This window comes from Phalangium opilio, unplaced genomic scaffold (assembly GCF_054372755.1).
Source record: "Phalangium opilio isolate 3A_F unplaced genomic scaffold, DU_Popi_V2 ptg000090l_1, whole genome shotgun sequence".
Lineage (NCBI taxonomy): Eukaryota > Metazoa > Arthropoda > Arachnida > Opiliones > Phalangiidae > Phalangium > Phalangium opilio.
In genome coordinates, this window is record NW_028324195.1 from 4,806,346 (window position 1) to 4,820,726 (window position 14,381).

The 14,381-nt window shown below is 41.6% G+C and overlaps 11 non-coding genes across 11 annotated transcripts; all 11 read left to right on the top strand.

Moving 5' to 3' along the window:
* The first annotated feature begins 4,012 nt into the window (after window positions 1-4,012).
* Window positions 4,013-4,096, top strand: TRNAL-UAA (transfer RNA leucine (anticodon UAA)). The gene has a single exon. It is a non-coding gene; the product is annotated as a tRNA-Leu (tRNA).
* A 153-nt stretch (window positions 4,097-4,249) lies between these two features.
* On the top strand, window positions 4,250-4,333 carry TRNAL-UAA (transfer RNA leucine (anticodon UAA)). Its single transcript has one exon. It is a non-coding gene; the product is annotated as a tRNA-Leu (tRNA).
* Window positions 4,334-6,618: 2,285 nt separating this feature from the next.
* TRNAL-UAA (transfer RNA leucine (anticodon UAA)) lies at window positions 6,619-6,702 on the top strand. Its single transcript has one exon. It is a non-coding gene; the product is annotated as a tRNA-Leu (tRNA).
* Window positions 6,703-6,855: 153 nt separating this feature from the next.
* Window positions 6,856-6,939, top strand: TRNAL-UAA (transfer RNA leucine (anticodon UAA)). Its single transcript has one exon. It is a non-coding gene; the product is annotated as a tRNA-Leu (tRNA).
* A 2,285-nt stretch (window positions 6,940-9,224) lies between these two features.
* Window positions 9,225-9,308, top strand: TRNAL-UAA (transfer RNA leucine (anticodon UAA)). The gene has a single exon. It is a non-coding gene; the product is annotated as a tRNA-Leu (tRNA).
* A 1,101-nt stretch (window positions 9,309-10,409) lies between these two features.
* Window positions 10,410-10,493, top strand: TRNAL-UAA (transfer RNA leucine (anticodon UAA)). Its single transcript has one exon. It is a non-coding gene; the product is annotated as a tRNA-Leu (tRNA).
* Window positions 10,494-10,883: 390 nt separating this feature from the next.
* TRNAL-UAA (transfer RNA leucine (anticodon UAA)) lies at window positions 10,884-10,967 on the top strand. The gene has a single exon. It is a non-coding gene; the product is annotated as a tRNA-Leu (tRNA).
* A 1,338-nt stretch (window positions 10,968-12,305) lies between these two features.
* TRNAL-UAA (transfer RNA leucine (anticodon UAA)) lies at window positions 12,306-12,389 on the top strand. Its single transcript has one exon. It is a non-coding gene; the product is annotated as a tRNA-Leu (tRNA).
* A 390-nt stretch (window positions 12,390-12,779) lies between these two features.
* On the top strand, window positions 12,780-12,863 carry TRNAL-UAA (transfer RNA leucine (anticodon UAA)). The gene has a single exon. It is a non-coding gene; the product is annotated as a tRNA-Leu (tRNA).
* A 390-nt stretch (window positions 12,864-13,253) lies between these two features.
* Window positions 13,254-13,337, top strand: TRNAL-UAA (transfer RNA leucine (anticodon UAA)). The gene has a single exon. It is a non-coding gene; the product is annotated as a tRNA-Leu (tRNA).
* Window positions 13,338-13,727: 390 nt separating this feature from the next.
* TRNAL-UAA (transfer RNA leucine (anticodon UAA)) lies at window positions 13,728-13,811 on the top strand. Its single transcript has one exon. It is a non-coding gene; the product is annotated as a tRNA-Leu (tRNA).
* Window positions 13,812-14,381: the final 570 nt, after the last annotated feature.

Consider the following 14,381-nt stretch of genomic DNA (forward strand, 5'->3'; position numbering starts at 1 on the left):
GTCTAAGGCGTCAGATTTAAGCTCTGATCCTCGTATGAGGACGTGGTTTCGAACCCCACTTCTGACAACGATTTGTTTCATTTTAATAACTTGTATCTCATACTCAGGAAAGGCTTCTCTAGAATGGCAACAAGTGAGAGGCTTTATGTGGCATAGAGATACGAGAGGTATTTTCGTGTTGTACTATAGCTTCATTTTCAAGGAAAACGTTTAAAAGCGTGTCAGGATGGCCGAGTGGTCTAAGGCGTCAGATTTAAGCCCTGATCCTCGTATGAGGGTGTGGGTTTGAACCCCACTTCTGACAACGATTTGTTTCATTTTAATAACTTGTATCTCATACTCAGGAAAGGCTTCTCTAGTAGGGCAACAAGTGAGTGGCTTTATGAAGCATAGATATACGAGCGGTATTTTGGTGTTGTACTATAGCTTTATTTTCAAGGAAAACGTTTAAAAGCGTGTCAGGATGATCAAGTGGTCTAAAGCGTCAGATTTAAGCTCTGATCCTCGTATGAGGGCGTGGTTTCGAACACCACTTCTGAAACCGTTTTGTTTCATTTTAATAACTTGTATCTCATACTCAGAAAAGGCTTCTCTAGTATGGCAATAAGTGAGTGGCTTTATGAAGCATAGATATACGAGCGGTATTTTGGTGTTGTACTATAGCTTCATTTTCAAGGAAAACATTTAAAAGCGTGTCAGGATGTCCGAGTGGTCTAAGGCGTCAGATTTAAGCTCTGATCCTCGTATGAGGGCGTGGTTTCGAACACCACTTCTGACAACGATTTGTTTCATTTTAATAACTTGTATCTCATACTCAGGAAAGGCTTCTCTAGTAGGGCAACAAGTGAGTGGCTTTATGTGGCATAGAGATACGAGAGGTATTTTGGTGTTGTACTATAGCTTCATTTTCAAGGAAAACATTAAAAAGCGTGTCAGGATGGTCGAGTGGTCTAAGGCGTCAGATTTAAGCTCTGATCCTCGTATGAGGGCGTGGGTTTGAACCCCACTTCTGACAACGATTTGTTTCATTTTAATAATTTGAATCTCATACTCAGGAAAGGCTTTTCTAGTATGGCAACAAGTGAGTGGCTTTATGTGGCATAGAGATACGGGAGGTATTTTGGTGTTGTACTATAGCTTCATTTTCAAGGAAAACGTTTAAAAGCGTGTCAGAATGGCCGAGTGGTCTATGGCGTAAGATTTAAGCTCTGATCCTCGTATGAGGGCGTGGGTTCGAACCCCACTTGTGACAACGATTTGTTTCACTTTCATAACTTGTATCTCATACTCAGGAAAGGCTTCTCTAGTAGGACAAAAAGTGAGTGGCTTTATGTGGCATAGAGATACGAGAGGTATTTTGGTGTTGTACTATAGCTTCATTTTCAAGGAAAACGTTTAAAAGCGTGTCAGGATGATCGAGTGGTCTAAAGCGTCAGATTTAAGCTCTGATCCTCGTATGAGGGCGTGGTTTCGAACACCACTTCTGAAACTGTTTCGTTTCATTTTAATAACTTGTATCTCATACTCAGAAAAGGCTTCTCTAGTATGGCAATAAGTGAGTGGCTTTATGAAGCATAGATATACGAGCGGTATTTTGGTGTTGTACTATAGCTTCATTTTCAAGGAAAACATTTAAAAGCGTGTCAGGATGTCCGAGTGGTCTAAGGCGTCAGATTTAAGCTCTGATCCTCGTATGAGGGCGTGGTTTCGAACACCACTTCTGACAACGATTTGTTTCATTTTAATAACTTGTATCTCATACTCAGGAAAGGCTTCTCTAGTAGGGCAACAAGTGAGTGGCTTTATGAAGCATAGATATACGAGCTGTATTTTGGTGTTGTACTATAGCTTCATTTTCAAGGAAAACGTTTAAAAGCGTGTCAGGATGATCGAGTGGTCTAAAGCGTCAGATTTAAGCTCTGATCCTCGTATGAGGGCGTGGTTTCGAACACCACTTCTGAAACCGTTTTGTTTCATTTTAATAACTTGTATCTCATACTCAGAAAAGGCTTCTCTAGTATGGCAATAAGTGAGTGGCTCTATGAAGCATAGATATACGAGCGGTATTTTGGTGTTGTACTATAGCTTCATTTTCAAGGAAAACATTTAAAAGCGTGTCAGGATGATCAAGTGGTCTAAGGCGTCGGATTTAAGCTCTGATCCTCGTATGAGGGCGTGGTTTCGAACACCACTTCTGACAACGATTTGTTTCATTTTAATAACTTGTATCTCATACTCAGGAAAGGCTTCTCTAGTAGGGCAACAAGTGAGTGGCTTTTTGAAGCATAGATATACGAGCGGTATTTTGGTGTTGTACTATAGCTTCATTTTCAAGGAAAACATTAAAAAGCGTGTGAGGATGGCCGAGTGGTCTAAGGCGTCAGATTTAAGCTCTGTTCCTCGTATGAGGTCGTGGGTTTGAACCCCATTTCTGACAACGATTTGTTTCATTTTAATAACGTGTATCTCATACTCAGGAAAGGCTTTTCTAGTATGGCAACAAGTGAGTGGCTTTATGTGGCATAGAGATACGGGAGGTATTTTGGTGTTGTACTATAGCTTCATTTTCAAGGAAAACGTTTAAAAGCGTGTCAGGATGGTCGAGTGGTCTAAGGCGTCAGATTTAAGCTCTGATCCTCGTATGAGGACGTGGTTTCGAACCCCACTTCTGACAACGATTTGTTTCATTTTAATAACTTGTATCTCATACTCAGGAAAGGCTTCTCTAGAATGGCAACAAGTGAGAGGCTTTATGTGGCATAGAGATACGAGAGGTATTTTCGTGTTGTACTATAGCTTCATTTTCAAGGAAAACGTTTAAAAGCGTGTCAGGATGGCCGAGTGGTCTAAGGCGTCAGATTTAAGCCCTGATCCTCGTATGAGGGTGTGGGTTTGAACCCCACTTCTGACAACGATTTGTTTCATTTTAATAACTTGTATCTCATACTCAGGAAAGGCTTCTCTAGTAGGGCAACAAGTGAGTGGCTTTATGAAGCATAGATATACGAGCGGTATTTTGGTGTTGTACTATAGCTTTATTTTCAAGGAAAACGTTTAAAAGCGTGTCAGGATGATCAAGTGGTCTAAAGCGTCAGATTTAAGCTCTGATCCTCGTATGAGGGCGTGGTTTCGAACACCACTTCTGAAACCGTTTTGTTTCATTTTAATAACTTGTATCTCATACTCAGAAAAGGCTTCTCTAGTATGGCAATAAGTGAGTGGCTTTATGAAGCATAGATATACGAGCGGTATTTTGGTGTTGTACTATAGCTTCATTTTCAAGGAAAACATTTAAAAGCGTGTCAGGATGTCCGAGTGGTCTAAGGCGTCAGATTTAAGCTCTGATCCTCGTATGAGGGCGTGGTTTCGAACACCACTTCTGACAACGATTTGTTTCATTTTAATAACTTGTATCTCATACTCAGGAAAGGCTTCTCTAGTAGGGCAACAAGTGAGTGGCTTTATGTGGCATAGAGATACGAGAGGTATTTTGGTGTTGTACTATAGCTTCATTTTCAAGGAAAACATTAAAAAGCGTGTCAGGATGGTCGAGTGGTCTAAGGCGTCAGATTTAAGCTCTGATCCTCGTATGAGGGCGTGCTTTCGAACACCACTTGTGACAACGATTTGTTTCATTTTAATAATTTGAATCTCATACTCAGGAAAGGCTTTTCTAGTATGGCAACAAGTGAGTGGCTTTATGTGGCATAGAGATACGGGAGGTATTTTGGTGTTGTACTATAGCTTCATTTTCAAGGAAAATGTTTAAAAGCGTGTCAGAATGGCCGAGTGGTCTATGGCGTAAGATTTAAGCTCTGATCCTCGTATGAGGGCGTGGGTTCGAACCCCACTTGTGACAACGATTTGTTTCACTTTCATAACTTGTATCTCATACTCAGGAAAGGCTTCTCTAGTAGGACAAAAAGTGAGTGGCTTTATGTGGCATAGAGATACGAGAGGTATTTTGGTGTTGTACTATAGCTTCATTTTCAAGGAAAACGTTTAAAAGCGTGTCAGGATGGCCGAGTGGTCTAAGGCGTCAGATTTAAGCTCTGATCCTCGTATGAGGGCGTGGGTTCGAACCCCACTCCTGACAACGATTTGTTTCATTTTAATAACTTGTATCTCATACTCAGAAAAGGCTTCTCTAGAATGGCAACAAGTGAGTGGCTTTATGTGGCATAGAGATACGAGAGGTATTTTGGTGTTGTACTATAGCTTCATTTTCAAGGAAAACTTTTAAAATCGTGTCAGGATGGCCGAGTGGTCTAAGGCGTCAGATTTAAGCTCTGATCCTCGTATGAGGGCGTGGGTTCGAACCCCACTTCTGACAACGATTTGTTTCATTTTAATAACTTGTATCTCATACTCAGGAAAGGCTCCTCTAGTAGGGCAACAAGTGAGTGGCTTTATGAAGCATAGATATACGAGCGGTATTTTGGTGTTGTACTATAGCTTCATTTTCAAGGAAAACATTTAAAAGCGTGTCAGAATGGCCGAGTGGTCTAAGGCGTAAGATTTAAGGTCTGAACCTCGTATGATGCCGTGGGTTCGAACCCCACTTGTCACAACGATTTGTTTCACTTTCCTAACTTGTATCTCATACTCAGGAAAGGCTTCTCTAGTAGGACAACAAGTGAGTGGCTTTATGTGGCATAGAGATACGAGAGGTATTTTGGTGTTGTACTATAGCTTCATTTTCAAGGAAAACATTTAAAAGCGTGTCAGGATGGTCGAGCGGTCTAAGGCGTCAGATTGAAGCTCTGATCCTCGTATGAGGGCGTGGTTTCGAACCCCACTTGTGACAACGATTTGTTTCATTTTAATAACTTGTATCTCATACTCAGAAAAGGCTTCTCTAGTATGGCAACAAGTGAGTGGCTTTATGTGGCATAGAGATACGAGAGGTATTTTGGTGTTGTACTATAGCTTCATTTTCAAGGAAAACGTTTAAAAGCGTGTCAGGATGACCGAGTGGTCTAAGGCGTCCGATTTAAGCCCTGATCCTCGTATGAGGGTGTGGGTTTGAACCCCACTTCTGACAACGATTTGTTTCATTTTAATAACTTGTATCTCATACTCAGGAAAGGCTTCTCTAGTAGGGCAACAAGTGAGTGGCTTTATGAAGCATAGATATACGAGCGGTATTTTGGTGTTGTGCTATAGCTTCATTTTCAAGGAAAACATTAAAAAGCGTGTCAGGATGGTCGAGTGGTCTAAGGCGTCGGATTTAAGCTCTGATCCTCGTATGAGGGCGTGGGTTCGAACCCCACTTCTGAAACCGTTTTGTTTCATTTCAATAACTTGTATCTCATACTCGGGAAAGGCTTCTCTAGTAGGACAACAAGTGAGTGGCTTTATGTGGCATAGAGATACGAGAGGTATTTTGGTGTTGTACTATAGCTTCATTTTAAAGGATAACATTTAAAAGCGTGTCAGGATGGTCGAGCGGTCTATGGCGTAAGATTTAAGCTCTGATCCTCGTATGAGGGCGTGGTTTCGAACCCCACTTGTGACAACGATTTGTTTCATTTTAATAACTTGTATCTCATACTCAGAAAAGGCTTCTCTAGTATGGCAACAAGTGAGTGGCTTTATGTGGCTAGAGATACGAGAGGTATTTTGGTGTTGTACTATAGCTTCATTTTCAAGGAAAACATTAAAAAGCGTGGCAGGATGGTCGAGTGGTCTAAGGCGTCGGATTTAAGCTCTGATCCTCGTATGAGGGCGTGGGTTCGAACCCCACTTCTGAAACCGTTTTGTTTCATTTTAATAACTTGTATCTCATACTCGGGAAAGGCTTCTATAGTATGGCAACAAGTGAGTGGCTTTATGAAGCCTAGATATACGAGCGGTATTTTGGTGTTGTACTATAGCTTCATTTTCAAGAAAAACGTTTAAAAGCGTGTCAGGATGATCGAGTGGTCTAAAGCGTCAGATTTAAGCTCTGATCCTCGTATGAGGACGTGGTTTCGAACCCCACTTCTGACAACGATTTGTTTCATTTTAATAACTTGTATCTCATACTCAGGAAAGGCTTCTCTAGAATGGCAACAAGTGAGTGGCTTTATGTGGCGTAGAGATACGAGAGGTATTTTGGTGTTGTACTATAGCTTCATTTTCAAGGAAAACATTAAAAAGCGTGTCAGGATGGTCGAGTGGTCTAAGGCGTCAGATTTAAGCTCTGATCCTCGTATGAGGGCGTGGTTTCGAACACCACTTGTGACAACGATTTGTTTCATTTTAATAATTTGTATCTCATACTCAGGAAAGGCTTTTCTAGTATGGCAACAAGTGAGTGGCTTTATGTGGCATAGAGATACGGGAGGTATTTTGGTGTTGTACTATAGCTTCATTTTCAAGGAAAACGTTTAAAAGCGTGTCAGAATGGCCGAGTGGTCTATGGCGTAAGATTTAAGCTCTGATCCTCGTATGAGGGCGTGGGTTCGAACCCCACTTGTGACAACGATTTGTTTCACTTTCATAACTTGTATCTCATACTCAGGAAAGGCTTCTCTAGTAGGACAACAAGTGAGTGGCTTTATGTGGCATAGAGATACGAGAGGTATTTTGGTGTTGTACTATAGCTTCATATTCAAGGAAAACGTTTAAAATCGTGTCAGGATGGCCGAGTGGTCTAAGGCGTCAGATTTAAGCTCTGATCCTCGTATGAGGGCGTGGGTTCGAACCCCACTCCTGACAACGATTTGTTTCATTTTAATAACTTGTATCTCATACTCAGAAAAGGCTTCTCTAGAATGGCAACAAGTGAGTGGCTTTATGTGGCATAGAGATACGAGAGGTATTTTGGTGTTGTACTATAGCTTCATTTTCAAGGAAAACTTTTAAAATCGTGTCAGGATGGCCGAGTGGTCTAAGGCGTCAGATTTAAGCTCTGATCCTCGTATGAGGGCGTGGGTTCGAACCCCACTTCTGACAACGATTTGTTTCATTTTAATAACTTGTATCTCATACTCAGGAAAGGCTCCTCTAGTAGGGCAACAAGTGAGTGGCTTTATGAAGCATAGATATACGAGCGGTATTTTGGTGTTGTACTATAGCTTCATTTTCAAGGAAAACATTTAAAAGCGTGTCAGAATGGCCGAGTGGTCTAAGGCGTAAGATTTAAGGTCTGAACCTCGTATGATGCCGTGGGTTCGAACCCCACTTGTCACAACGATTTGTTTCACTTTCCTAACTTGTATCTCATACTCAGGAAAGGCTTCTCTAGTAGGACAACAAGTGAGTGGCTTTATGTGGCATAGAGATACGAGAGGTATTTTGGTGTTGTACTATAGCTTCATTTTCAAGGAAAACATTTAAAAGCGTGTCAGGATGGTCGAGCGGTCTAAGGCGTCAGATTGAAGCTCTGATCCTCGTATGAGGGCGTGGTTTCGAACCCCACTTGTGACAACGATTTGTTTCATTTTAATAACTTGTATCTCATACTCAGAAAAGGCTTCTCTAGTATGGCAACAAGTGAGTGGCTTTATGTGGCATAGAGATACGAGAGGTATTTTGGTGTTGTACTATAGCTTCATTTTCAAGGAAAACGTTTAAAAGCGTGTCAGGATGACCGAGTGGTCTAAGGCGTCCGATTTAAGCCCTGATCCTCGTATGAGGGTGTGGGTTTGAACCCCACTTCTGACAACGATTTGTTTCATTTTAATAACTTGTATCTCATACTCAGGAAAGGCTTCTCTAGTAGGGCAACAAGTGAGTGGCTTTATGAAGCATAGATATACGAGCGGTATTTTGGTGTTGTGCTATAGCTTCATTTTCAAGGAAAACATTAAAAAGCGTGTCAGGATGGTCGAGTGGTCTAAGGCGTCGGATTTAAGCTCTGATCCTCGTATGAGGGCGTGGGTTCGAACCCCACTTCTGAAACCGTTTTGTTTCATTTCAATAACTTGTATCTCATACTCGGGAAAGGCTTCTCTAGTAGGACAACAAGTGAGTGGCTTTATGTGGCATAGAGATACGAGAGGTATTTTGGTGTTGTACTATAGCTTCATTTTAAAGGATAACATTTAAAAGCGTGTCAGGATGGTCGAGCGGTCTATGGCGTAAGATTTAAGCTCTGATCCTCGTATGAGGGCGTGGTTTCGAACCCCACTTGTGACAACGATTTGTTTCATTTTAATAACTTGTATCTCATACTCAGAAAAGGCTTCTCTAGTATGGCAACAAGTGAGTGGCTTTATGTGGCTAGAGATACGAGAGGTATTTTGGTGTTGTACTATAGCTTCATTTTCAAGGAAAACATTAAAAAGCGTGGCAGGATGGTCGAGTGGTCTAAGGCGTCGGATTTAAGCTCTGATCCTCGTATGAGGGCGTGGGTTCGAACCCCACTTCTGAAACCGTTTTGTTTCATTTTAATAACTTGTATCTCATACTCGGGAAAGGCTTCTATAGTATGGCAACAAGTGAGTGGCTTTATGAAGCCTAGATATACGAGCGGTATTTTGGTGTTGTACTATAGCTTCATTTTCAAGAAAAACGTTTAAAAGCGTGTCAGGATGATCGAGTGGTCTAAAGCGTCAGATTTAAGCTCTGATCCTCGTATGAGGACGTGGTTTCGAACCCCACTTCTGACAACGATTTGTTTCATTTTAATAACTTGTATCTCATACTCAGGAAAGGCTTCTCTAGAATGGCAACAAGTGAGTGGCTTTATGTGGCGTAGAGATACGAGAGGTATTTTGGTGTTGTACTATAGCTTCATTTTCAAGGAAAACATTAAAAAGCGTGTCAGGATGGTCGAGTGGTCTAAGGCGTCAGATTTAAGCTCTGATCCTCGTATGAGGGCGTGGTTTCGAACACCACTTGTGACAACGATTTGTTTCATTTTAATAATTTGTATCTCATACTCAGGAAAGGCTTTTCTAGTATGGCAACAAGTGAGTGGCTTTATGTGGCATAGAGATACGGGAGGTATTTTGGTGTTGTACTATAGCTTCATTTTCAAGGAAAACGTTTAAAAGCGTGTCAGAATGGCCGAGTGGTCTATGGCGTAAGATTTAAGCTCTGATCCTCGTATGAGGGCGTGGGTTCGAACCCCACTTGTGACAACGATTTGTTTCACTTTCATAACTTGTATCTCATACTCAGGAAAGGCTTCTCTAGTAGGACAACAAGTGAGTGGCTTTATGTGGCATAGAGATACGAGAGGTATTTTGGTGTTGTACTATAGCTTCATATTCAAGGAAAACGTTTAAAATCGTGTCAGGATGGCCGAGTGGTCTAAGGCGTCAGATTTAAGCTCTGATCCTCGTATGAGGGCGTGGGTTCGAACCCCATTTCTGACAACGATTTGTTTCATTTTAATAACTTGTATCTCATACTCAGGAAAGGCTCCTCTACTAGGGCAACAAGTGAGTGGCTTTATGAAGCATAGATATACGAGCGGTATTTTGGTGTTGTACTATAGCTTCATTTTCACGGAAAACATTTAAAAGCGTGTCAGGATGTCCGAGTGGTCTAAGGCGTCAGATTGAAGCTCTGCTCCTCGTATGAGGGCGTGGGTTCGAACCCCACTTCTGACAACGATTTGTTTCATTTTAATAACTTGTATCTCATACTCAGAAAAGGCTTCTCTAGAATGGCAACAAGTGAGTGGCTTTATGTGGCATAGAGATACGAGAGGTATTTTGGTTTTGTACTATAGCTTCATTTTCAAGGAAAACGTTTAAAATCGTGGCAGGATGGCCGAGTGGTCTAAGGCTTCAGATTTAACCTCTGATCCTCGTATGAGGGCGTGGGTTCGAACCCCATTTCTGACAACGATTTGTTTCATTTTAATAACTTGTATCTCATACTCAGGAAAGGCTCCTCTAGTAGGGCAACAAGTGAGTGGCTTTATGAAGCATAGATATACGAGCGGTATTTTGGTGTTGTACTATAGCTTCATTTTCAAGGAAAACATTTAAAAGCGTGTCAGGATGGTCGAGTGGTCTAAGGCGTCAGATTTAAGCTCTGATCCTCGTATGAGGGCGTGGGTTTGAACCCCACTTCTGAAACCGTTTTGTTTCATTTTAATAACTTGTATCTCATACTCAGAAAAGGCTTCTCTAGTATGGCAACAAGTGAGTGGCTTTATGAAGCATAGATATACGAGCGGTATTTTGGTGTTGTACTACAGCTTCATTTTCAAGGAAAACATTTAAAAGCGTGTCAGAATGGCCGAGTGGTCTAAGGCGTAAGATTTAAGCTCTGATCCTCGTATGATGGCGTGGGTTCGAACCCCACTTGTCACAACGATTTGTTTCACTTTCATAACTTGTATCTCATACTTAGGAAAGGCTTCTCTAGTAGGACAACAAGTGAGTGGCTTTATGTGGCATAGAGATACGAGAGGTATTTTGGTGTTGTACTATAGCTTCATTTTCAAGGAAAACGTTTAAAATCGTGTCAGGATGGCCGAGTGGTCTAAGGCGTCAGATTTAAGCTCTGATCCTCGTATGAGGGCGTGGGTTCGAACCCCACTTCTGAAACCGTTTTGTTTCATTTTAATAACTTGTATCTCATACTCAGAAAAGGCTTCTCTAGTATGGCAACAAGTGAGTGGCTTTATGAAGCATAGATATACGAGCGGTATTTTGGTGTTGTACTACAGCTTCATTTTCAAGGAAAACATTTAAAAGCGTGTCAGAATGGCCGAGTGGTCTAAGGCGTAAGATTTAAGCTCTGATCCTCGTATGATGGCGTGGGTTCGAACCCCACTTGTCACAACGATTTGTTTCACTTTCATAACTTGTATCTCATACTTAGGAAAGGCTTCTCTAGTAGGACAACAAGTGAGTGGCTTTATGAAGCATAGATATACGAGAGGTATTTTGGTGTTGTACTATAGCTTCATTTTCAAGGAAAACGTTTAAAATCGTGTCAGGATGGCCGAGTGGTCTAAGGCGTCAGATTTAAGCTCTGATCCTCGTATGAGGACGTGGGTTCGAACCCCACTTCTGACAACGATTTGTTTCATTTTAATAACTTGTATCTCATACTCAGGAAAGGCTCCTCTAGTAGGGCAACAAGTGAGTGGCTTTATGAAGCATAGATATACGAGCGGTATTTTGGTGTTGTACTATAGCTTCATTTTCAAGGAAAACATTTAAAAGCGTGTCGGGATGTCCGAGTGGTCTAAGGCGTCAGATTTAAGCTCTGATCCTCGTATGAGGGCGTGGTTTCGAACACCACTTCTGAAAACGATTTGTTTCATTTTAATAATTTGTATCTCATACTCAGGAAAGGCTTTTCTAGTATGGCAACAAGTGAGTGGCTTTATGTGGCATAGAGATACGGGAGGTATTTTGGTGTTGTACTATAGCTTCAGTTTCAAGGAAAACGTTTACAGGCGTGTCAGAATGGCCGAGTGGTCTAAGGCGTAAGATTTAAGCTCTGATCCTCGTATGAGGGCGTGGGTTCGAACCCCACTTGTGACAACGATTTGTTTCACTTTCATAACTTGTATCTCATACTCAGGAAAGGCTTCTCTAGTAGGACAACAAGTGAGTGGCTTTATGTGGCATAGAGATACGAGAGGTATTTTGGTGTTGTACTATAGCTTCATTTTCAAGGAAAACGTTTAAAATCGTGGCAGGATGGCCGAGTGGTCTAAGGCTTCAGATTTAACCTCTGATCCTCGTATGAGGGCGTGGGTTCGAACCCCATTTCTGACAACGATTTGTTTCATTTTAATAACTTGTATCTCATACTCAGGAAAGGCTCCTCTAGTAGGGCAACAAGTGAGTGGCTTTATGAAGCATAGATATACGAGCGGTATTTTGGTGTTGTACTATAGCTTCATTTTCAAGGAAAACATTTAAAAGCGTGTCAGGATGGTCGAGTGGTCTAAGGCGTCAGATTTAAGCTCTGATCCTCGTATGAGGGCGTGGGTTTGAACCCCACTTCTGAAACCGTTTTGTTTCATTTTAATAACTTGTATCTCATACTCAGAAAAGGCTTCTCTAGTATGGCAACAAGTGAGTGGCTTTATGAAGCATAGATATACGAGCGGTATTTTGGTGTTGTACTACAGCTTCATTTTCAAGGAAAACATTTAAAAGCGTGTCAGAATGGCCGAGTGGTCTAAGGCGTAAGATTTAAGCTCTGATCCTCGTATGATGGCGTGGGTTCGAACCCCACTTGTCACAACGATTTGTTTCACTTTCATAACTTGTATCTCATACTTAGGAAAGGCTTCTCTAGTAGGACAACAAGTGAGTGGCTTTATGTGGCATAGAGATACGAGAGGTATTTTGGTGTTGTACTATAGCTTCATTTTCAAGGAAAACGTTTAAAATCGTGTCAGGATGGCCGAGTGGTCTAAGGCGTCAGATTTAAGCTCTGATCCTCGTATGAGGGCGTGGGTTCGAACCCCACTTCTGAAACCGTTTTGTTTCATTTTAATAACTTGTATCTCATACTCAGAAAAGGCTTCTCTAGTATGGCAACAAGTGAGTGGCTTTATGAAGCATAGATATACGAGCGGTATTTTGGTGTTGTACTACAGCTTCATTTTCAAGGAAAACATTTAAAAGCGTGTCAGAATGGCCGAGTGGTCTAAGGCGTAAGATTTAAGCTCTGATCCTCGTATGATGGCGTGGGTTCGAACCCCACTTGTCACAACGATTTGTTTCACTTTCATAACTTGTATCTCATACTTAGGAAAGGCTTCTCTAGTAGGACAACAAGTGAGTGGCTTTATGAAGCATAGATATACGAGAGGTATTTTGGTGTTGTACTATAGCTTCATTTTCAAGGAAAACGTTTAAAATCGTGTCAGGATGGTCGAGTGGTCTAAGGCGTCAGATTTAAGCTCTGATCCTCGTATGAGGGCGTGGGTTCGAACCCCACTTCTGACAACGATTTGTTTCATTTTAATAACTTGTATCTCATACTCAGGAAAGGCTCCTCTAGTAGGGCAACAAGTGAGTGGCTTTATGAAGCATAGATATACGAGCGGTATTTTGGTGTTGTACTATAGCTTCATTTTCAAGGAAAACATTTAAAAGCGTGTCGGGATGTCCGAGTGGTCTAAGGCGTCAGATTTAAGCTCTGATCCTCGTATGAGGGCGTGGGTTCGAACCCCACTTGTGACAACGATTTGTTTCACTTTCATAACTTGTATCTCATACTCAGGAAAGGCTTCTCTAGTAGGACAACAAGTGAGTGGCTTTATGTGGCATAGAGATACGAGAGGTATTTTGGTGTTGTACTATAGCTTCATTTTCAAGGAAAACGTTAAAAAGCGTGTCAGGATGGCCGAGTGGTCTACGGCGTCAGATTTAAGCTCTGATCCTCGTATGAGGGCGTGGGTTCGAACCCCACTTCTGACAACCATTTGTTTCATTTTAATAACTTGTATCTCATACTCAGAAAAGGCTTCTCTAGAATGGCAACAAGTGAGTGGCTTTATGTGGCATAGAGATACGGGAGGTATTTTGGTGTTGTACTATAGCTTCATTTTCAAGGAAAACGTTTAAAAGCGTGTCAGAATGGCCGAGTGGTCTATGGCGTAAGATTTAAGCTCTGATCCTCGTATGAGGGCGTGGGTTCGAACCCCACTTGTGACAACGATTTGTTTCACTTTCATAACTTGTATCTCATACTCAGGAAAGGCTTCTCTAGTAGGACAACAAGTGAGTGGCTTTATGTGGCATAGAGATACGAGAGGTATTTTGGTGTTGTACTATAGCTTCATATTCAAGGAAAACGTTTAAAATCGTGTCAGGATGGCCGAGTGGTCTAAGGCGTCAGATTTAAGCTCTGATCCTCGTATGAGGGCGTGGGTTCGAACCCCATTTCTGACAACGATTTGTTTCATTTTAATAACTTGTATCTCATACTCAGGAAAGGCTCCTCTACTAGGGCAACAAGTGAGTGGCTTTATGAAGCATAGATATACGAGCGGTATTTTGGTGTTGTACTATAGCTTCATTTTCACGGAAAACATTTAAAAGCGTGTCAGGATGTCCGAGTGGTCTAAGGCGTCAGATTGAAGCTCTGCTCCTCGTATGAGGGCGTGGGTTCGAACCCCACTTCTGACAACGATTTGTTTCATTTTAATAACTTGTATCTCATACTCAGAAAAGGCTTCTCTAGAATGGCAACAAGTGAGTGGCTTTATGTGGCATAGAGATACGAGAGGTATTTTGGTTTTGTACTATAGCTTCATTTTCAAGGAAAACGTTTAAAATCGTGGCAGGATGGCCGAGTGGTCTAAGGCTTCAGATTTAACCTCTGATCCTCGTATGAGGGCGTGGGTTCGAACCCCATTTCTGACAACGATTTGTTTCATTTTAATAACTTGTATCTCATACTCAGGAAAGGCTCCTCTAGTAGGGCAACAAGTGAGTGGCTTTATGAAGCATAGATATACG